This window comes from Hetaerina americana, unplaced genomic scaffold (genome assembly GCF_022747635.1).
Source record: "Hetaerina americana unplaced genomic scaffold, ioHetAmer1.1.p SCAF_20, whole genome shotgun sequence".
NCBI classification, from domain to species: Eukaryota; Metazoa; Arthropoda; class Insecta; order Odonata; family Calopterygidae; genus Hetaerina; species Hetaerina americana.
The window spans coordinates 7,117,489-7,139,665 of record NW_027286764.1 but is presented as its reverse complement, the minus strand read 5'-3'; the positions used below and the strand labels follow the sequence as shown (position 1 = coordinate 7,139,665).

General features: G+C 42.9%; 1 protein-coding gene across 1 annotated transcript in view; it reads left to right on the top strand.

The window, feature by feature from the left end:
* Positions 1-22,177, top strand: part of Prosap (SH3 and multiple ankyrin repeat domains prosap) — a 427,994-nt gene that overhangs the window by 26,555 nt on the left and 379,262 nt on the right. The window contains exon 2 of the mRNA XM_071586042.1: positions 19,540-19,600. The gene's annotated coding sequence lies outside the window, so the exon portion shown is untranslated. The remainder of the gene's footprint in view (positions 1-19,539; positions 19,601-22,177) is intronic.

The following is a 22,177-nucleotide window of genomic DNA, read 5'->3' as shown; positions in this document are numbered from 1 at the left end:
CACTGCTGCCTCTGCCTTCCTCCAAAATAGCACACAACATACGTCAATTGTTCCTGCGGCCCTGCTTTGTGGTCTCCTGCTTTGATGCACGGCAGGGCATCATTTGAAAGGTCAGAGGGGGTGCCCCGCCCGCTTCACTTAAATGTCGAGCGGTGCAAGTTACGCCTTGGGGGTCAAGATCTCTGAGACCCGATGAGGGTGGGGGAAACATCGAGTCTCTTTTAGACCACGAGGTGGGCCTGGGTGAACGAAAGAGAATGCGCAAATTAAAAAAAACGTAATTACGTGTGCTGTTATTTTTACTTACTGTCGCCCGTGGAAAATCACGGATTTCCCGAACGGCATTGCATGATAGTAAAAATGTCCGGGTGTTGCGCCGTATTTTGCCTTGTTTTTACAGCCGTCAGGGACATTCATATTGACGTATTATTCGTCAAAAATCAATAACAAGGATATTACTGCACTCAATGAGAAAACAAATATTTGAAGCCGTGTGAAATTAGAAGCTTCAACGAAACTGTGATCTCCTCTTGAATACTACGAGCGAAATAACTTTGGATTTTGTTACGCAAATATATATTCAGTTTAGTGCGGCTATTTTGATCTCTCCTGTGATGGGATAAGGCTGATACGGAGACTTTGACTGACCATTCACGTGTTTAGTCCTCTCAAATATACCCTTCATTCGTTCGCATTCTTTTTTCCGAAGAAGTGTTGGATCCTCCACATTTCTCATCGGTAATCTCACTGTCGTCCTGGTCGCTGATATTTCGCTTACCCATCTCCATGTCTTCCCCACATGTCTTCCTCCGCGTGGGTTCTTCAATTTTGTATTTCCATATCACGTGCTGCGCGTGTCGAATCGCGTTCGCATGGCGGCGGATGCGCGATTTTATTCTTTCTCGCAGTTTATAGATATTGGCGTTAGTCTTATCATTTAAGGTTGGTTTTGGATTGACGCAGATCGAACATCGCTACTTTTGCTGACCTCGTCTAACAAGATACACCCTGACCCCCTATACCACGATAAACAACACACGGGTGTACACAGAACAAATAACGACTGAAAAAATTTGTACAAGTTTAAACTCCTTGTCACAGGACGTTTTCCTAGAGCGGTACACCCATTACCCTCTCTGGTTTCGAGGATTGCTTCGGGTAATATTTGAGTGAAAACCACAACTGCCACCTCACGAATGCGTGAGAATGATTGCTGCTTTTCTCCATTAATCACCATTTTATAATCACATCGTCATCATCACCATGGGTTATCAATCAGAAGAGTGGTCTGTTGGCAGCTCTCCAATCTATATGCATCCTATTCCAGTGCGCCATTCTCTCCATTCCATCTCGCAGCTTCTTGTACCGACACTTCCCGTTACCTGCTGTTTTCTCAAAGTTCATCCTCCCATCATGATTCTTCGCCTCCGTATTTCCTTCATTTACCTTCTTCAGTGCAAAATCGTGCCCGGGATATATCCGATCAATTTACCTTTTCTTCATATAAGGATCCTCCTTGAGCTTCTCTCTTCAATCTTCGAAATTCTTCATTATCTGCCAATATTTGTAGATACTTTATTTAAACGACTAATTGAAATCGACACCAATCCGCGGCTTCGTCCCACATCCGTAGGAAAGTAGACCCCGTATTAGTCTTTATAACGAATCGCTTTCTCATTTCTACGATAGTACTATTTTCCGTAAGCAGTTGCTTCAACTGATGTACTAGGTATGTCCCAAAAGTACGTAGTATGAGTCATTTATTCCTGGATAGATGGGCGGACGGGTGAGCGGAGGTTTCTTCGGCTAGACTCGAGGGAGGGAAGTCTCAGGAAAGGTGCGAGGCCGGTGGTAGTTGGCTCCCAGCCTTTTCGGAGTGCGGATCGTTCGATAGCGAAACCTCTATAACGTGACTTCGTTACGCTCCGTCATAAACAAGTTATTGGTACAACTCTATTCAATCAAATTTTGCGTTTAACTGGGCAAAACCGGGAAAGAGACCCATGACATTCTCGAGGCAGCTTATGACGATAACGGCATGGGTAGATCGGGTGTTTTTGAGTGGCGCAAGTTGTTTCGGGAGGGTAAAGAAGAGGTTGAAGACGCCGAACGTTCAGGATGCCATTCGACCTCAAAAAAGTGACGAAAATCTTGCAAAAGTGAAGGCTTTGTTGGACAGGGACCGCAGATTAAGTATATGCATGGTTTCTGATGAACTTGGTATCCCTAAAAATGATGTGCATCGACTTTGGACTGAAACCATGGAAATGAGTCCAGAGTGAGTCTAAGGTTAATGTGAAACGGTAGCGCGTAATAACAACTCCTGGAGGACCCTGATAAACCAACCACGTCGTCGTTTCATTTTTATCGGCCCTGAACGGAAAGGTGGTCTTAAGAGGGTTTTTTGGGGCGTGAGGTGCTTAACGGCGGGCCTCTTGCAAATAACCCCTGGTGAAGAGCGGTAAATTTATCGATGAGGCATTATCGCTAATCGGATAGCGATAAATCGAAACGTCAATATGGAAGGAAATATCGACATTTTTCCTCTTCAATCATTATCCACCCCTGATGCGACAGACTCGATGGATCTTATTATTGGCGCCCCTGATACGATATCTCATCTTTTTGCCCCGAACTAGCTGTGCATTTTGTATTTTTTAGCGTCGGGACGAAGAAGAGGTATTGACGCGGTGGACGGGGAGAGGGCTCGACGCTGACCGCCAGGGTTCGAGAATACCAGGGCTAAAACATTCGGATGGCGTCAAAATAGCCTCAGTTTTTGAGAAGTCATTTTCTGAATTTGTTGACATGATCTAACATTTAAAACGACTTCAACAACCGGGGAGTCTAAGGAATAAAAACTGTGACGGCGCTATTATCGCCAATTCTCACGCAGGCTATTGGCATGCGAAAAGTAACGCTCACAGCGCTGTTACTGAAGGCGAATCCTAGCCGGGACGAAATTAATACATGCATGGAGGGAGCATTGTAAAATAATTTGTTTACATAAATCGTTTCGGGCTAACTTAATGGTTGGCTATTCCGTTACTATTGCTTTGTACCAGGATGGTCAAAGTAGCAGAGATGTTGCTAGCTATAGTTGCTTGTATAGTTACTAGTTCGATCGTGAGACACATTCGCTAATCAGGAGTTATCAATGAAAAATCAGCACCGTTTCCGGAAGGGGAGACACTGCGATACACAACCTGGACCTTTTTTTTCCACGATAATCTTATTTCAGGAGAGAGAGAGTAATGTTCCAAGGACGCGATGTTAAGAAAGCCTTCGAAAAAGTACCTCATAGTAAACTACTCGCAAAGCTAGAAGCATATGGCATTGATAAAAATATCCGGGGTTGCATTAAAGACTTATTGAATGGTCGGGTACAAATAGAAGTGATAGATGGAGTAGGCTCAAATGGAGAAGAAGTAACTTTAGATGCTCCCCACGGAAGTGTCATTGGAACCTCTTTTTTATTTCTACTTTACGTAAACGATATTGACTCAGTCGTCACTAATAAGATACGTTTATTTGCCGACGATGCAGAGGTTTACCGTGATATCTGTACTCTTGAGGACAGCAACTTTGTCAAATGACCTTAATGTTCTACAGCGCTGATGCGACATTTGGCAATTAGAATTAAAATTAAAAAAGGGCGTATTGTTTTGGAAAAAGAGCAATTCCCTCCCGAACGCCTCCTGCATCGGGAACACCGAAATCGAATGCTTAAACTCAATAAAATACCTAGGCGTTACCTCTCCTGGATGAAACACATACGGGGAATGTGTGGAAAAGCTAACAAAAATGAGAATTTATTGGGAGATTACTGGGTAAATGTGATGAAAAGGTTAAAGATAAATGTTATCTGTCGCTGGTTAGACCTCATTTAGAATATGCTGTAAGTATATGGGATCCTCACGAAGTCACATTGATTGCGAATCTTGTGCAGCGTAGTGGAGCTAGATTTCTATAACTTTGTTATGATACATTGAATAGCGTATCTAAAATATTAGAGCAGCTAGGCTGGGAATCACTTAATGGATCGAGGGTTAAATTACAGATTGGAGCTCTTACATCAATTGGAAGGGCGTCTCTTTAGCAATGATGTTGAAAATGTATTATTACCCCCATCGTACTACGGTAGGAGAGGCCATGCAAATAAAATTAGAGAGATTAAGGGTAGAAGGGGCAGGTTTAAGATATAATTTTTTCCACGAACGATTAGGGATCGGCATAACATTGTCCGAGTGCGGTAGTTTCATATTTGAGTCAAAATTAGTCTGTTGTGTATCCACCCCCTGCCTTACACCCTAGCGGTGGCTTGCAGGGTACCAAAATAAATATGTAAGAAGAAGAATTAAGTTAGGCAAAGAAGCTTTCACAAGGTGGAGAAAATTGATGACAGGGACGTTGAATAAGGATTGAAGAAAAGGCTTCTCTAAATCATGATATGGATATCTATTTAATAAGAATGGGAATTATATTTATCCACGGCTGTGACACTTATGGTCCCCACCCCTAAAGTCACAAGTAGGAAATGCTGTTGGCGGCGGACGGGGTGAGGCATCGTCACCCCCAGACGACGGATGAAAGGGGAACAGTGAGAATATGGCAATACAGGGTAAAGAGTACCGCGACATGCACTATCCATCTACACATTATCTAATACGGAATCTAATGCTTGTCCGTCAAATTTAAACGGCCCGTCAATTTATACCAAATGTTGAAATCACATCTATATCCTCCCTTACCCATAAGCACACCTTACAATCGACCAAAATCAATTGTGAACATGTCCCATCTAATTTCCCCCTTCCTTGCTGCACAATAAACAAACCCTCTCCCATCCCACTCAACTCCCACGTGCACCGAAGTCGGTAAAGATGAAGGACGTGTGGCTGGGCGCTCCATCGTGCCGTGTTAAAAGTCGAAAAACTCTGCTCGCGGAAGCACGTCTCTCCACTCTTACTGCTCGGAGCAAACTGGCGACAGGCTGCATTGGAAGGGCAGAGCCCCTGTTTCGTCTTATTTCCCATTTGCCTCTCTGTTCGAATCCTCTCCCAGTCCACTCTACTCCCACGTGCACCGAAGTCGGTAAAGATGAAGGACGTGTGGCTGGGCGCTCCATCGTGCCTTGTTAAAAGTCGAAAAACTCGGCTCGCGGAAGCACGCCTCTCCACTCTTACTGCTCGGAGCAAACTGGCGACAGGCTGCATTGGAAGGGCAGAGCCCCTGTTCCGTCTTATTTCCCATTTGCCTCTCTGTTCGAATCCTCTCCCACTCAACTCTACTCCAAGATGCACATTCCGGAATTTAATTCACCAACGAAACTGCGAGTTCTGCCCCTCCTCTCTTGAGGTTCAAAAAGCATCATGCCCCTAAAAATATCCGTATTAACAACCACCACGCCTTCTGCAACAAACCCTAATCGTTGAGCGTCCTTATTTGGTGTTTTTTTAGTGTTTTATGCCATCATTCCAAGGATCTGGCAAAGTGATGGCAAGCAGAGATACCGTGGGAGTATCCCCTAACCTTCAAGGGCTAGGATTAATGCCATGTAATAGGTTTCTTCTCCAACCCCAAAATGTATTAGACATGTATTCCTTTGTCGAACACCAGCGAATTCTTCGACATTTGAGGACCAATGTTCAATATTCCCATTTATTCTTTTCCTAGAATGTAAATATATTTTAGGTTTTGCACACAAAGATATTTCATAACACTTTTAATGTACTCCATTTTTATTCGCATGGCTCTTCTATGAGTTAATTTTGTCAGCGTTAATTGCTAGTTGACCGAAAATATTAGGATAGGGTCATATTCGGGTTAAAATTGGTGTGGTGTGTATACCCCCTGCCACGCACCCTAGCGGTGGCTTGGGGGGTGCTGAGGAATATATTAATATTATTGGAATGTGATCTATTTTACAATACCAAAACGCCACGCTCAACGGGTGATCGATGGCTGGTAATATTCAAACTTTGCGATTAATTGTGAAACTCCCTGCCAGAAAAAAATCGCTTCGCGTCCACCCAAGGCTCACCCATCGTCCCTCCTCGTCGGAGGAGACTTCCGTCCGACATCGCACCGCTCCGTCCATTTCGAAACGAAGGCGTTGGGGCGAAAGCGTTCATTAAGTGCCGCCGTGACTACTGCTGGTGTTGTCGCTTTCGACCTTCGCACACATGAAAGCATACATTTCTGACCACTTACACAACATGACTGGCATTGCAGAAGAAAGTAATTAATTGAAGGGCATCTCCTTTACCTCAACCTCCCTCGCAGCTATTTGTTTGCTCACCAAGAGCACACGAATGACGTTACCCATGAGGTAATCAGTTATTACGTCAATTACTCGGAAGTTCTCAAGGAAAGCAATCCAACCCAGCGCATATGGCATTTAATTTAATTGATCCTCATCAAATGGATATATACTCCTGAATCCCTATTACTGATACACATTGAAGAAATTCATAAATTAATCCTGCCCACCCGCAGAGAGATCTATGGTTCAATATAAAATTTCCGCTTTAGAAGAAATCGTACAGCTCAACTTCTGTGTGAAATGTCGAATGGCAATAGATTGGTGGTATTGAGCATCGCGGGGCATGGAGAAGGAGAGATGGGCGACACGAAGGAGAGGAAGAGAAACGAGGAATGTCGCCAGGGAAAACCGAAGGAAATGGGATTAGAGGGAGTGTGATATTCACTCCTGCAATCATATGGTGGTCACCTGAAAACGATTGTACGAAAACCCTGTGACCCTGCCTCCCGAAATCATAGGGCCCGGTCAACTTAATCCTGTTCGCTCCCAGGACTTCGATGACCAATCTGCCCGTGCCCATATTAACATTTTCCAGCTTCCCGAAGAATCAAAATGACTTATATCATGCATGCCATGTCCCTACCCAGCATTTGCTGCCCACCTCGACTGACGCTCCTCGCCCGGTTGTGCCAAACTGGAGATCTGATTGGGGGGCTATTTCTCCTCTGGAATATTTTACCAGGAGGAAAGCCACCAGGTCATAGGCTGCGGCTCGTAGAGAGTTTGTTGATGGTTGAGAAAGGTTGACCGAAACCCTCGCCAGCATTTGTGGTATTTTATACCAGACCGATCCTCTTGATCTGCGCCATCAATAAAAAATGATCAACTTGCTGCAATTGACCATTGGTGCAGGCTATTTTTTACTGCAGGGGTCTCTTTTATCGCCGAAAATAATTAGTGTAACATTTTTTCCAAAGGAGAGAAATTTATCACCACTGAGAATTGATATACATTCAAACACAAAAAACCGCCAAAAGAAGAAAACATAGTCATACAGACAAACATAGGTAATGATATATGGAAAAGGGATAGGAACACACATAGAAGACGAACACAGAATACATATATATATATATATATATATATATATATATACATATGTTATTATTATTAGGTAATCTACCGGTTAAGGTAGGTTTTTGGATGGACATAATTACTAATTTAATAATTTGTAACCCCTAGCAAAACACAACATCCTACTCTATCATGTCCCTCTTCAGCTCTGAGTACTTCCATCCTCCCTTCATCCCGTCCAACATTCCTATCCTGTTCCTTCTCTTTCCTCGTTTGCCCAGCATTTTCCCCTCAATTACAGTCTTCAATATCCCGCTGCCGGTTAAAACCCCCTTCGCCCACTTTTCCTGCCTCCATAGGATTTCTCCCAACAAACCCCTCTCTTCGCCCACCATACCAAGTACTTCCTCATTTGTTTTCTTCTCTGTCCATTTCGCATTCTCCATTCTTCTCCACACCCACATTTCAAAAGCCTCCAATCTACGTCTATCCTCCTGCTTCAATGACCACGTTTCCGCACCGTACATAGCTACGCACCATATTAAAGTTTTTACGAGTCTTTTCTTAACATCCTTACTCAACGTCCCTCTCATCAACTCCCTCCTCCTTGTGAAAGCCTCTGTGCCTAGCGCAATTCTTCTCCTTACGTCCCTACTACTTTCACCGTGTTGGTCCAAAACACTTACGAGATACATAAATCGTTCTACCTGCTCTAGTTTTTGCCCTCCTACTTTAATGTTAAGCTTAGCCTTTTTCTTTCTAGAAAATCGCATAACCTTTGTTTTATAAATATTGATTCTCATCCCATACCTGTCGCACTGAATTTCCAATTCACTCAGAAATGCTTGCAAACCTTGGCTGACTGACAAACTAAAGCTTGGTCATGAGCAAACCTAACTGATTTTACGAATTCCCCGCCCACTTTCATTCCTACCTCCAGTTCTTCCCATACCTCTTTGATCATTTCCTCTGCATACAGAGTGAACAGCAACGGTAATGATGGGCAATTCTGCCTTACACCTCTTCCTGACACTGCCCAACCGGACTCCCCGTTCCCCACTCGCACTTGAGCAGTCTGATACAAGTACAGGTTGCGGATTAGCCTCCTGTCCCTCCAATCTATTCCTATTTTCTGCAATATACTCATTAGTTTTTCCCAATTCACTTTATCAAACGCTTTTTCGAAATCTACGAAACAGGCAAATACCTCCTGGTTGTTTTCTATATTCCTCTCGATTAATAATATCATTACTGTAATGGCATCACGCGTACCTCTCCCCTTCCAAAACCCAAACTGATCATCCCCTAAGTAATCATTTTCCCCACTCTCTATCCTTTTGTTTATGATCCTGATGACGACTTTAGCTGCGTGGAATATCAAGCTTATTGTCCTGTAGTCCTCACATGATGTAGCCTATACCTTTTTCGGAATTGGAACTGAAACTGATCTCACAAATTCCTCCGGCCAGTTCCTTCCTCATAAATACTACGAATCAGCCCATAAAGCCTCTTCCTCCCACGTTTTCCTAAACATTTCAATAGTTCCGCGGGAATGTTATCCACCCCCACGGCCTTATTTAGTTTCATCTCCCTTAATGCCCTTTCTATCTCATCGTCTAGTATGCCTGGACCTAAGCTATCTTCCTCTACGTCATATTCTTTTTCAATGTTTAACTTTGTTGGTCGAAGTTCTTTACCATAAAGTTCTTCTATATACTCCTTCCATCTCTCTTGGATCTTTCCTGTGTCAACTATTGCCTTACCCGCCTTATCTCTGACAGTTAGGATAGCTCTTCCTTTCTTACTTCCCGATAACGATTTAACTTTGCTGTACAGCGCACCGATTTCACCCTTCCTGTGCAGATTTTCCATATCCTTGCACTGCGTCTTCCACCATGCTTCTTTTGCTTTATTTGTTGCCCGCCTCAATTTATTGTTCAATTCTTTGTACTTCATTTTGCCTAACACTGTATTTACATTCTTCCATTTTCTCCGCCCATCCATCTTTGTAATCATCTCACCCGTGATCCATGGTTTCCTCGTCCTTTTAGCGTTAACGGTTCCAATAGTGTCTTTTGCGGCAGGATAGGATGTTGGACGGGATGAAATGAAGGAAGAAAGTACTCAGAACTGAAGAGGGACCTGATGTAGAGTAGGATGTTGTGTTTTGCTAGGAGTCACAAAATATTTATTTTGGAGCTGTACCTAATAATAATAATATATATATATATATATATATATATATATATATATATATATATATATATATATATATATATGTATATAATTCTGAAGACGACGGCCGAGCCGTCGAAACGTCATGACATGATATTTTGAGTGTCTTTTTTTGTGTATCTATGGTTTAAAAATCTACATCTGTGTTTTTATATATTTGTGCGTCGCCGAAGAGCGTTCCATTTCGAAGATATATATATATATATATAATCATAGGTAATCTACCAGTTAATGTAGGTTTTTGATGGACACCACTCCGAAATATACTTCCCTCATTCCGTCCAACATCCCTAGCCTATTCCTACTCCTTCCCCTTTGCGTATTATGTTTTCTAAAATCTGTCCAGGTTTAGCATTATGGAACTGTTCCACATTTTACTATACATGCAATCAAACTGTCATGTGATCAATATTAATTGTTTTTTGGGCCAGAATCGCTTTGTATTGTTTTGTGGTACATCATGAAGTGCCTTTAGGTAATTAATTTTGCAGTCAAAGAGCAGTTATAAGATAGCAAAGCACTTGGTTAGAGAATAATAAAATATTATCATAGGTTATGTACACAGGAGGTAGGTTTTGGGTGGACCATGAATATGAGGAAGGTATGCGGAGTTGAAGGAGAATTAATCTAGTGCCAGGCGTTAGGATATTTTGTTGTTAGCAGGGACATAAATTTATCGGTGTTCGGTGTCCATCAAAAAGCTACATCCAATCGCGGACTGCGTGGTAATCAAATAAGCACACATATATAAAAAGAGGGGGTCAGGCCATCTCTCCCTGGTGAATCTCTGGTTATCATGCAAACAATATTTCTCGTACAATTATGATAAAAGAAAACCGTTCTGTCTGTAATCTTAATATCATCTTATTGTTAATGTATTTGGCGATGTATTTTTTTTTCGAAAATTACCGATTTTCATCAGTAAGTTGTGGACCGTTGGTGGCATTGGCATTGAGGATTGGTGTATTCATTACCCCTTATAGCATCCCCTCCACTCGGCAAGGGTATCCTGCCCCCCCCCCCTCGGGTCCTCCCTTTTCTCACCCCTTGGAAACGTGTTTGGATCGATAGGGGAGCTCTCGTAACCATGGAGCCTCCACTTGCAACCCCCTCGCTCCCTTCGGCCCCCGGCGCCGGAAGGAGAGACGTCTGCCGACCAGCAGACGCCTCCCCTTCTCAACCCCCAACCCTCCGTCGCCCAGGGCACGCACATATTCCGACCCCCATTGTTCCACTCGTATTATTAGAAATCAACATCCCATCTTTCGATTTCGCTGAGCATACGCAGATGACTGGTGGAACAACGTCCCCGAAGTGGGATGTTAATATTTAATAATTGGGATTTTTCAGAATTATGTCGGTAAATTTGATTCTCCTATCTGTATGTTCGTGCTTTATTCTTTGGCCTTCTTTATTTTAAAACCTGACTCGAACTACTTAAAAAGAAGGTGAGATACTTAGACAGGTGAGATATTTAAATTTCGAAAAGGAGATCAACTTTCGAAATTAATTATGCCGTAAAGAAGCACTTTCAAGAGCAACAAGCTTCCCCTGGGTGCATTTAATTGGCTCCCACGATTATGTTCGCCAGTGATCTGAACACGGAAAAAGTTGAAAGTTGATTTACACGAATCGCTCTGTTTATTTCCCAGGCAACGGTTCCAATGATTGTTACTGAAAGGCTGATCGATGCCGTACGCGTACTATCTAATTGACAAGGTCACGTACTTGGTTTTCTCTTTTCGGATCCGCACTGGCGACTACGAGAATATAATTAGTTCGGGCACTCTGAAGACAGACTGAATTCCACAAAAGTGTCGAACGAGGAGGAGTATTATGCTAGAAATGATTGAAATTCTATTTTTCGTGGCACTTCTTGGTGGACATGCGAAACGTCTCCTGTTGCTAGGGGACGGAAAGGATGAATAGCAAAGTCACGAGTTGCCGTACACGTATCGAGGGTAAACTGCTATCGAGTCACTTGAATCGTGCATATTTTATGCAGAAAGAAGGCGAATAAATAATTGATGTGAAATATCGTATTGGAACCCGCGAATTTTCGTGAATTCCTTTTTTTCCTTGGAAAATATGAACTTTTCTGAAATGCAACGCTCGTCTGTGGTTATTCATTCTATTCTATCACAGTATCTCTCTCCCTCCTGCTGCGCACGATTAATTCTTAGGGGAAACATACCGACGATATGTCAAAGGCTAGGTTGCGAAGATGTCACTTATTATCAAATGTGTTTCAGTGCTTGACACCCAAACGGCAGCGTTTGGATTCATTTCGTGAAAAGGTCCATAGAGCTGCTAATGCCAAATTACCAAGTTGAAGGACTTTTCGAAAGTTCAAGCTTACTAGTGCAGAAATTAATTGGAGATAAAAGAATTAGCAAGAGGGAATTTGATGCTTGTGACATTTTGCCGTAAAGAAAACATCGACGAGAACTTGCACTGGGCGTGGTGCTGTGTGTTCCCGTGACTTACCCCTGACGAAATTAGATGTGCGATAGGAAATAGAGGTTGCGCAGACATTGTGAGAATGTTTAGACGAGAATGGCAGCCGCAAATAAACAAAGAAGAGGTGAGAAAATGAGGGCGTGACAGGTGGGGAGGGAGAAATGCGAAGGGCGTGGAGGGAAAGAGAGAGAAAGAGAGAGTGGTTGTCGGTAGCTGTGCTTTGTGCTGGGCGGCGGTGGCGGCAGGGGGAAGGGTTTTTTGCACAAAGGCGAGAGACGTCCTAGGAACGAGTGGGGAGTGAAGTTAGGTTGTAGTTTGATGCGGCAGGCGTTTATTGGCGAACGCAGGGGCAAAGAGTAACCAAATACTTAGTGAGATTTTACGTGAATTACTGGAAGGAGCAATGCTTTTGTATTGAAAAAAATAACCCGGCCCCAAAATAAATCAAGTAAATAATTCTGCATGTGGACTGAACCGGGATGGGAAAAAAACTGCAAAGTTTGTCTTTTGGTTGAATAACTCCCGCGAAAAGACTAACTTCAATTGTGAAAAGAGCGTTCGTAATGGTTCAGCCAATTATCTTGAGGAGGGTGATGGGAAATTATCTTACTATGGGATGGGAAACTATATTAACACGAATATCGGTCGGATTTTTTTGCCATTGGTACAAAATCGTTTGACAGAGACCAGGTTATATGCATATCTCGCCGTTGGTTCTTCCGGAAGCCTTCCGCTACTGAGAGAACAAAGAAAGGGAGGCATCACGCCTGGTGGAAGACCTTGAGGAGGGTGATGGGAAATTCTCCCCTCTCTGCCTCGGATTACGATCCTGAACTCACGAGTCACACCGCTCATTGTAACTCATAGCCAAGTTCGCTCACCTCCGATCGTCTATGAAAGAGGCGAAGAGATATGAGCCACATGAGACGAATCCAGTCCCCGAATTGAAGCCATCTTGGTTAACAAGGACATATTTAGGCTTTTTCAATTGTAGCAACACTTTTCCCAAACTAGTTGTTCAGATTCGGACGTTATAATAGAAATGACTTGGGCATAGGGTGATTGATTCCACGTAATTCCAGTGGAAGAATTGAAATCACATTTGGTTTTCCAATCCAGTCTCAATTCAGTCTGGGGGTGAACCATGAAAATTATATCGTACACAATTAGGATAGTCTGGCAGGTTAAATAGAGTATATAATTAGTTGGTATTTATTGAAGAAATGAGAAGTTTCGTCATGTAACCATCCTCTTTGCTTGCGCCTTACTTGTTATTGTGCGTTTTTCCCGACCTCAAACTTCGATCGTATATATTTTAAACATATTTGAAAGGTCCTTTTTGAGAATGGACGTTTATGATAGTGGCACATCATATTTTTAAGACAGAGTTCAAATAGTTGAAAAATTCTGATTTGTAAAAATTATATTTTGTAGAATACAAGAAACATCTAATTTTTTTCATGTCATCAATTTTGGATGAATTTACCGACAACACGTCGATAGCGAGTCGTATTCACGTATCCCATATTCAAAGACTTCAAAATATTTTCCTTCTCTCCGATATTTTACATGAAAAAATTTAAATTTTTTCATGTTTGAAAGTGTAAAGGGTATCCTGCACCGTTTCGATCATAATCCGTGTATCGTTTTTATTTTTCCATAGCCATATTTCCCATTTAACCATATCTGTCTGCTGTTATCATCAGGTTGCATTTCATCCACCCCCTGGCCCAAGACTAAACTGTCGAAAATACGTTTGGGCTGAGGATTGACGCCCACGAACGCAGGAGGTGCTACGAGGAAACTTTCTTGACGGCGCCATGATGTCTGACAAAAAAGCATCGAAAACGGTCGCACGAAATTTGAAAGTCAGTTAGCGCCTGACGCTTGGCAGTGGTAGTCGTCAGTTAGCCATTGTGCAGATTTGAATGCTCATAATTCATAGGCATTGCACCTATTGCCTCGAAAAATAAGTTTGAGTGGTGGCAAAGTTTCAAGTTGTCGTAATTTGTATCACTCGTGTTCACCATGGCAACGGAAAAATAATCAGCTCCTGGGAAACCAAATCCAAGGGACATCCGCCATCGGAGATGACCAGGCCAGGTCCAACGAAAGAAAAATTACTATGGTAATGTAACCTACCTATACTTGTGGTTTCAGTAATTTTAGTATGGTCTTCTGGAATAAATTATTAATTGTATATTATAGTGAAAATATTTTACTGCTGCGGCAAATGCAATAACCACGACGCAGTGCTCTCGGAGTGAATTTTATGAGAAATCAAATCTATATTGATCCCTATTGACGTATTCTTTATAACTTTTTTGCCCCATTTAGAAATATCTCTTTTCGGCCAATTTCAACCATTTCTTGTCATGAATTCGTGAATGTGTTTTAGTAATGGTGGTAAAAACGTTGAAACTGTGGGTTAAAATGTTTTACAACGTGGGTGAGGGTGATCTCTATTCCTGAGTGCCGTTATTGTGTTAACCTGTTTTATCTAATTGTGAGGAAATCTCACATTTTTAGTTGTTTTGGTGAAATTATATAATTCGAACGGTAGGAAAATTTCAACAAATATCTTACTGTCATGCCGTATGCGTCCAGTGTTGGCATAGGGCAAATTATGTTTGAATTTGAAGCAAATGAGTCAAAAATCACGAAAAAAACCCTTTCTCATATCCGTATTTAAAACAAAATATGTATCAAACATTTGAAATCCGACGGTAATTATTAACTATACTACCTTGATCAAAAAGTTCCCGGAATTTATTCAGAAAATTAAAAATACAAGTTTATTCATCTAAATCTATATTGTCCCCTTCAAAGTAATCCCCATCGACTGCAACACACTTATGCCAGCGCTTGATCTAATCCTCGAAACATTTTTTATATTCGGTTTTCGGTATGTCCATCAGTGCTTCCTGCGATTTCTGCAATAGTATGGTTAATAGTACGATACGTTTATTTTCCGTGGACGCAGTGGTTTCCAATGATATTCGCATTGCCGAGGATAAAATAGACTAAGCAGATGACCTGAATGCTCTACAACGTAGGTGCGACACGTGGCAATCTCAATAAAAGTTGTGCGTAGTTATGACTAATGGAGTTGCAGTAGTTCCTTCCAGAACATCCACGACATGAATGCCGAAAAATTGTACATTCGATCATTAATTTTGGGTTTACCCTCACTCATGACCTCTCCCGGGTGAAATTCATACGGGGAATAGTTGGATAAGCTAACAAAAAATTAGGATTCATTAGAAGGGTACGTGGTAAATTTGATGAAAATGTCAAAGAGAAATGTTGTCTATCGCTGGTTAGGCCACATTCATAGAATAAGCTACTAGTATATGGGATCCTCACGAACTTGTAGTGATTACCGAATTGGATCGCGTGCAGCGTAGAGGAGCTACATTTATAAAACATTATGATGATAAACTTAGTAGCGTATCCAAAATATTAGAGCAGCTAGGCTGGGAATCACTTAATGGATCGAGGGTTAAATTACAGATTGAATGTCTTGCATAAATTGTAAGGGCGTCTCTTTAGCAGTGATGTTGAAAATGTATTATTTTACCCCCATCGTACTACGGTAGGAGAGATCATGCCAATAAAATTAGAGAGATTAAGTGTAGAAAAGATAGATTTGAGATGCCATTTTAACCAAGAACGATAAAGGATTAGAATGACATTGTCCAACCTAAGTTCTTAACTTAGAAATAAGTCTGGTGTGTATTCACCTCCTGCCACACACCCTAGCAGTAGCTTGCAGGGTACAAGTATCAAAACAATATCTCGAAATCATAGTTTATAATATTCATCACGTTAGTAGTATTTCACAAAACTTCTTTCCTGATAACACAAGCATCTACAAAATAGGGAAAGCGGCATTACAGTTTCTTGTTCCTTTCGTATCCGGCCCCAAATCTACAATTTATTTCAGATTGAATTTAAACCGAGGATATTTCTTCTGCGATTGTTCTTTGTTTAGAATATTATAAATTTTTAAAAATATACACGAAATACACCTTTGCTATGCGTCAATGTCCTGAATCCATTCATTACCAGCGTGACAGCTCTATGCCAGGCTCAGGTCAATCGGTAAAATGGTGTGGCTTTCACCAAATGACGTACAAATCGAAACGGAGCAAAGATTCATATCACACCCACAGCTGAAGCGGGTAATTGGTTTTTTCCCTCGCGGAAAAATATGTCGCCTGCAACCAGTAGTGCCACCCGGTGACCCCGGCGGCCCCACTCCCAGGGCCGGGACGCTGTGACAGCGCATTCCAAGCATCCACGATATCCCCGGAAGGCAGACATATCTCTCCAGGGACTATTTACTTAGGCGCTCGCGCGCGAGAGAGAGAGAGAGAGGGCGCAGTAATTAGTCCACTCGGCTTTGCACCGGCAAAACGGTCGGTCGGATTTCCCTTCCCACTCGCCCGCTTTTCCCACGCGCGTCTGCCGAGTTGCACGGTCCTTGCGCCTCTTGATGCTTCATTTTTTTGTCGTCGTTTTAATTTGAGGTCGCGCTCGGAGGGAGGGAGAGAAGTACGTCTTTCGTTCCGGCGCACATGGATCCGTCGTTGGTTTTTCGAAAGCTGTTGTTGGAAGCTCTTTAGTGTGTAACGAGCCTTGGCGTGCGCGGACGACGTGATCGCTGAAGCTTTAAAGGAAAGACGTTTTTAGGACCTCCAGATCGTGGAGAAAATCGCGGAGATCCCTTCTGATGTGCGCGGAATTCGCAAATGACTCGAAGGTGCGCCGGACCGCGCTCTCCGGGGGCACAGATGGGAGCGAGTCAGCTGCTACTGACAAGTTTCAACGTTGCCAGGTTATGCAATGGAAACAAAATTGCAACAATGCATCGCAATGAGTGATTTATTGCATGGAACTGCTTTAAATTCTTCTGATTGCTCAGTTATCTGCTTTTTCTTCGCCACCTGGTTAACCCGATTCTCGAGTCGGTCCATACAATCTCCCTCAGATAACTGTCTCATGGCTTGTATGCGTTTCAAATCTTAGTATTCATTTAAAATTTAACTTACGAATCGGTTGACTGCATTCGAATTGTGTAATCAAGCCTTCATATCCCTCTTCGCAAACCACTATTCTCATATACTATACTTGTAGATATATGTGAATGCAGCAAGCATTGTCTACGGACCTCAGTCGGTCGGTGTCCCGTGGGCTCTAAACTGATCTCGACTCGAGGGTCCCCGACCGACCCTCGGAGGGCCCCAGAATCCGCCCGCCCCATCGCCGCTCTTTCAAGTTCGGGCCTTACCGTGGGAATGTTGCTTATAACTATTTGGATGACGCCATGAAAACCTTACGATGTTTCGAGATTTCTGTAGCGAAATGAGTCCAAATGTGTAGGCATCGCGTGTTAAAGAAAATTCAGAAATCTTCTATGGATGGATCCTACCTCAAATATGCTACCCCGTAGAAGTCTTAAGTTTGTTTTTACCCTCATAATGAAGGAATTCCACAAAGTTAAACCTGAAACTGTCATGTTTACCAAATATAGCATTGATACGTATGTTAGAGCTTTTTATAAAGAGCTCTCCATCTTGAAAATTGAATTTCGGAGTTACTCCTGTAATTCTAAATACGTCCTTGTCTCAGTACTAGTGGGATAGGAATGATGAGGTGGGTCGGATATTAGGTTTCCCACCCCAAGGGCCCGGGCTCGAATCCCGGTGTTGGCCGGATTTGTCATTGGTACCACGGTCCCTATTAGGGGTGCACTATATGGAGAGCACTTTGAGTGAGTACGCCGTCCGTCGGAGGGGACGTTAAACTGCTGACCCTTGGTGTCTTTCGTTGAGAGGAGGCTGAAGCGGACGTCTTCATCGTCTCGATCCTCCTCTCCCATTCCCTGAACATCCTCCCGTCAACAAATCGCCCGCCCCTCCCTTACGGCGCAAATGACCTCTGCCGTCGGACGCCTTCCCTTCATGACTGCTGCTACCACCACTCGTATTACCAGTGCGAGTCTTCGTCGTGTGGTCCAGGATTTCATTCAATATTGTAGTCATTCTCGCCCTTGCTCCACTGTCGCTGGCTCCGATCATATAGACCGAATAATAGGCTTTTAATAAAGGCAGAATAAATTGTTGGTGCTTTTATCCCGTTGAATTTTCTTGTTATTGAAAAAACACTTTGATTTTAATTACAATCTCAATTCGAGAAAGGTCGTAAGTGCGAGAATTCCGCTCATAGTCCAATATACCTGTCTAGGCGAATCCCTCCATTGTGATAGTTCTCAAATTAGTGCTCCAAAAAACAAAAAGACTCCGCGGAAGTTATTCTTGCACCATTTCCCCTAGTTTTATTCATTTTCGATTCGAAAATTACTGGAAAAGTAATTCATATCCATAGATACCAAAACCTTAAAAATGAATTCCTGAAGAAAACATTGAAAACTAACACATTTGTGCTTCCACGGGGGGCGACTGCACCACGAGAATTTCCAAAGTGCACCTACCATTGAACTCTAAAGCAAGCTTTTCATGGTTTACCACTTCATGAATTTTAGGGGTATGGCTGGCTACGGTTTAAATCAAAGATAATGTTTGTGTGGTGTACAATGGGTAAAATATTCGACTACTGACCGGAATGCTCATGAGTTCTAATCCGGGTTGATTACGCCATCAGGTTCACGTAATGTTTCCTAATAACTGGGTACCCTTTGGAGAAAATCCTGGGAAAACTCAGGCATACGCACGAATCCCTTAGGTTGCAAGTAGTTGCAATGCTATTAAATCTACATATGATCACTTTTATCAAGCATGTTTCGCTCTATTCCTCAAAAATTTTGTCAAAAATGTTTCCGAACTCATTCTTTTTTTTATTGTGGCCATTTTCTTGTCCGTGACATCGAGTTTGCACGCACGGAATAATGTTTCACTGTTGGAATTTATGGTAATACCCCGACTTACATAGTCATTTAGATATTGCATGGGACTTTCGCCATCGAAATTTCGGTGTGGTTTGCCCATTGGATATTAATCTCAATGCTATGAGCATAACTTAATATTTTCCAGCTGAACGTCAAAACAAGCCGTTGATTAGAATGTCCAAATGCGGAGGAGTGACGCGGCTGGCAATGGTTGCCTCGCTCCAAACCGTCGCCCACCCTCAGCATCCCGCCGGAATACATGCATATGTTGTGACGACGGCTTCGTCGCTGACTCGGGAAGCACTTCGAGAAATCCCCCTGCCATACACACACCATAGCGTGTGTGTGCGGCAGGGGATTCTCAGGGTACCATGCGACGTAGATATACCAGTTGGAGCTAGATACTGATGCGTGCAGGAGTGCCCTCGTGGCGGCTTGAGGAGCATTATGTAGATAATAGATACGTTCGTATTCGAAACATGCCTTTATTTCCATACGAAATTAAAAAGTAATCCATATATTATGAATGGCCTAAAAGCACACCCCGCCTATCGATTTTGATTTGGTTTCTATTGCCATTTGTTTTTTATTACAGATTTCTACGGGTTGAGACGGAAGGTGTGAGCTCCGATAGACCCCGGCTGAGGTTCATTTTGGTGAGTGTTACTTTCAATGTATCATGTATTATTAGTTACCGTACTTGATAAAAAGGATTTTCTCCCGTGTACCTCCACCAGCAAGGTTCTAATTCTTGGATCGATATTTAATCCACACAAATAGACATCGTGTTTCCACATAACAACAAAATAAGCATTGCAAGAAGTGAGGACTTTGAAGATCCTTCCAACAACGCATTCCTCAGCTGTTAGGGACAATCTCACGCCGACGCTTATTATTTAAACGCGCATGGTTTGTATAAAAGGTATCGGGAAAAGTTTCGTAAAAATAGATTTACTGCCGATATTTCTGCAATGCCTAAAAATTCTTCAAATTACATCCCTTGAGGGTCGATACACTTTTGCCAGAGAGGCTTTTCCGCGACTCGAAGGCTCCCCTGGTGGTTGGCGGATTCCGGAAGGCCCTTAAGGGTACGCGTGCAAGCCCCTTTGACGGCTTGACTTAGGGTCCCATATTGGTGTACTTTGAGAGAGGATTTCACTTTAGGGAAAATGAAATTGTCTGCTGGTACCAGTTCGGGACTGTAAGGGGGTTGGGGAATCGTCGTAATGCCGTCGCAGAAGGTCTACGCAAGCTGGCACTCGAATGTGCTCTTGGTCGTCCGTCAAGACCTTCGGGAAGACGAGTTTAGCGCAGATCTTTCGCATCGCCAAATTGTCAGTGTTAATGGTGTTCACTGTCACTGTCTTATCAATGACAATAAGATGTGCTATCATGTGCACACTTATAACCGACGGTCTGAATTTAGCACTTCTACGTACACGCCTGGAAAAAATTGTTACCGATACTTTTTATGCCAGCCTGGTACATAATGCATCGCCTTCATACCTAGTACATGTCTTTCTGCCGGTGAGAGACCCGCCGAAGATCCGGCGCACGCCTCCATGGACGCTACTGATTGGTCCGTCCGTATTTGTCCTGGGGGACGAACAGATTGTTGTGCCGAGGAATCGTTAATTCTCTCCTGATTTGCAAGGCATGTGAATTGAAAATCGACTCGATAGGCGAGCGCCCTCACCCCGAGGTGACTCGCAAGCAGGAGTCCCCTGGGAAGGCGTCCTTCCGTGCGCCTGTCGCGAAACCCACTCCTGATCGAGTCCTGCATCGATTTCCGGCCGAATACGAAATAATTAAAGAGCCGAAGAAACCGTCGCTGTCCCTGCCTACTGACCACTCGAATATTATCCACAGCTGATCCATGATTGGACTGGTGAACAGTGTAGCTTCTATTTATACGAGGTGTGTTCTAAAAATGAAGTGGAATTTTTAAAATTCGCACAGTGCACAGCGTACGGCTTAATGCGCCACAAGGTCAAAGCATCAATGAAGAGTACTACTTACAAGTTCAACGCCGCTTGCGCGAATCAATGCTAAAAACACGCCCTTATATATATATATATGTGGCGAAACAATTAATGGGCACCACAATTTGGCACCTGTAACAAAGCTCACTGCTTTTTCGTAAATTTTTGGCCAAAAAAAGCGCTGCAATGGTTTATCATCTTCCATATTTGCTAGGCATGGCTTCGTGGAAGTTTTTTTCTGTTCTCAAAAAATAACAGAACCTTAAAAAGAGAGGTGTCGTTTTACGAGCGTAGATGAAATGTAAAACGCATCGCTGAATGCTATACCGGAGATGGAATCCCAGAAGTGTTTAGAGGATTGGAAAAAGCGCTGGTATGAGTGTATAATATAAAATGGGGACTATTTTAAAGGGGATAACATTGATATAGACGAATCAATAAAATTCTTTCTAATTAGCTCATATTCGCGTTATTTATGGAACGCTCTTTGTCATCTCATTCGAGCATTAATTTCATTTACGAGAGTAGAATCACCACCAGATGTCGGCGATAGGGCAACGAATTTTCCGCGTAGTAATAGGTAATCCTTTGTGAGTAAACACGTAACACGTCAGTGCTCTGGGAAGAAATCTGTGGTTCCGACGTCTCTCTATGATTGTTCCCTTGGACTGAATAGTGAAGATGGGAAAAATTGAGATTCTATCAGTGATTAAATACTTGGTATGGAAAGGTGTGAAAGAAAAGGCAATTCATGCCGACTTACAGAACACTCTGAGGGGGACTCGGGTCCTTCATAGTCAACTGTTGCCAAGTGGAACAACGTGATAACTTATTTAGTTAACAGGTAAATATTAAAATATTCTCGGAGATGAATTAATTTGATTTAAGCTCCACCACCGCTCCTATTATGAAGATTGCCTTAAGTGTGTAGGCCCATGATTCGTTTTCCTTGTCCGGTCGATTTTAAATACCAGTCGATTAAATCGATCATTCATGGCAGTCGACTTTTTCCGCTTCCCCCTTCGCTTACTAGACTTCCCCTTTCCCCGCGATAGTATCCACCAGTCTCATTGTCCGCCGCCGAAGCGGGAGAGGCGATCTGCGAAGGCAATTGCGCGCCGAGGGTTTCTTGAGACGCTCCCACGGTGGAAGGGACGAAATTGCCGGGCGTGGGGGGGCGATGAAATCTCCGCTTGATTCTCTCTCGATCGCTCTCCCTCATCGTACGGGAGAAGATATCGAGGTTGGATA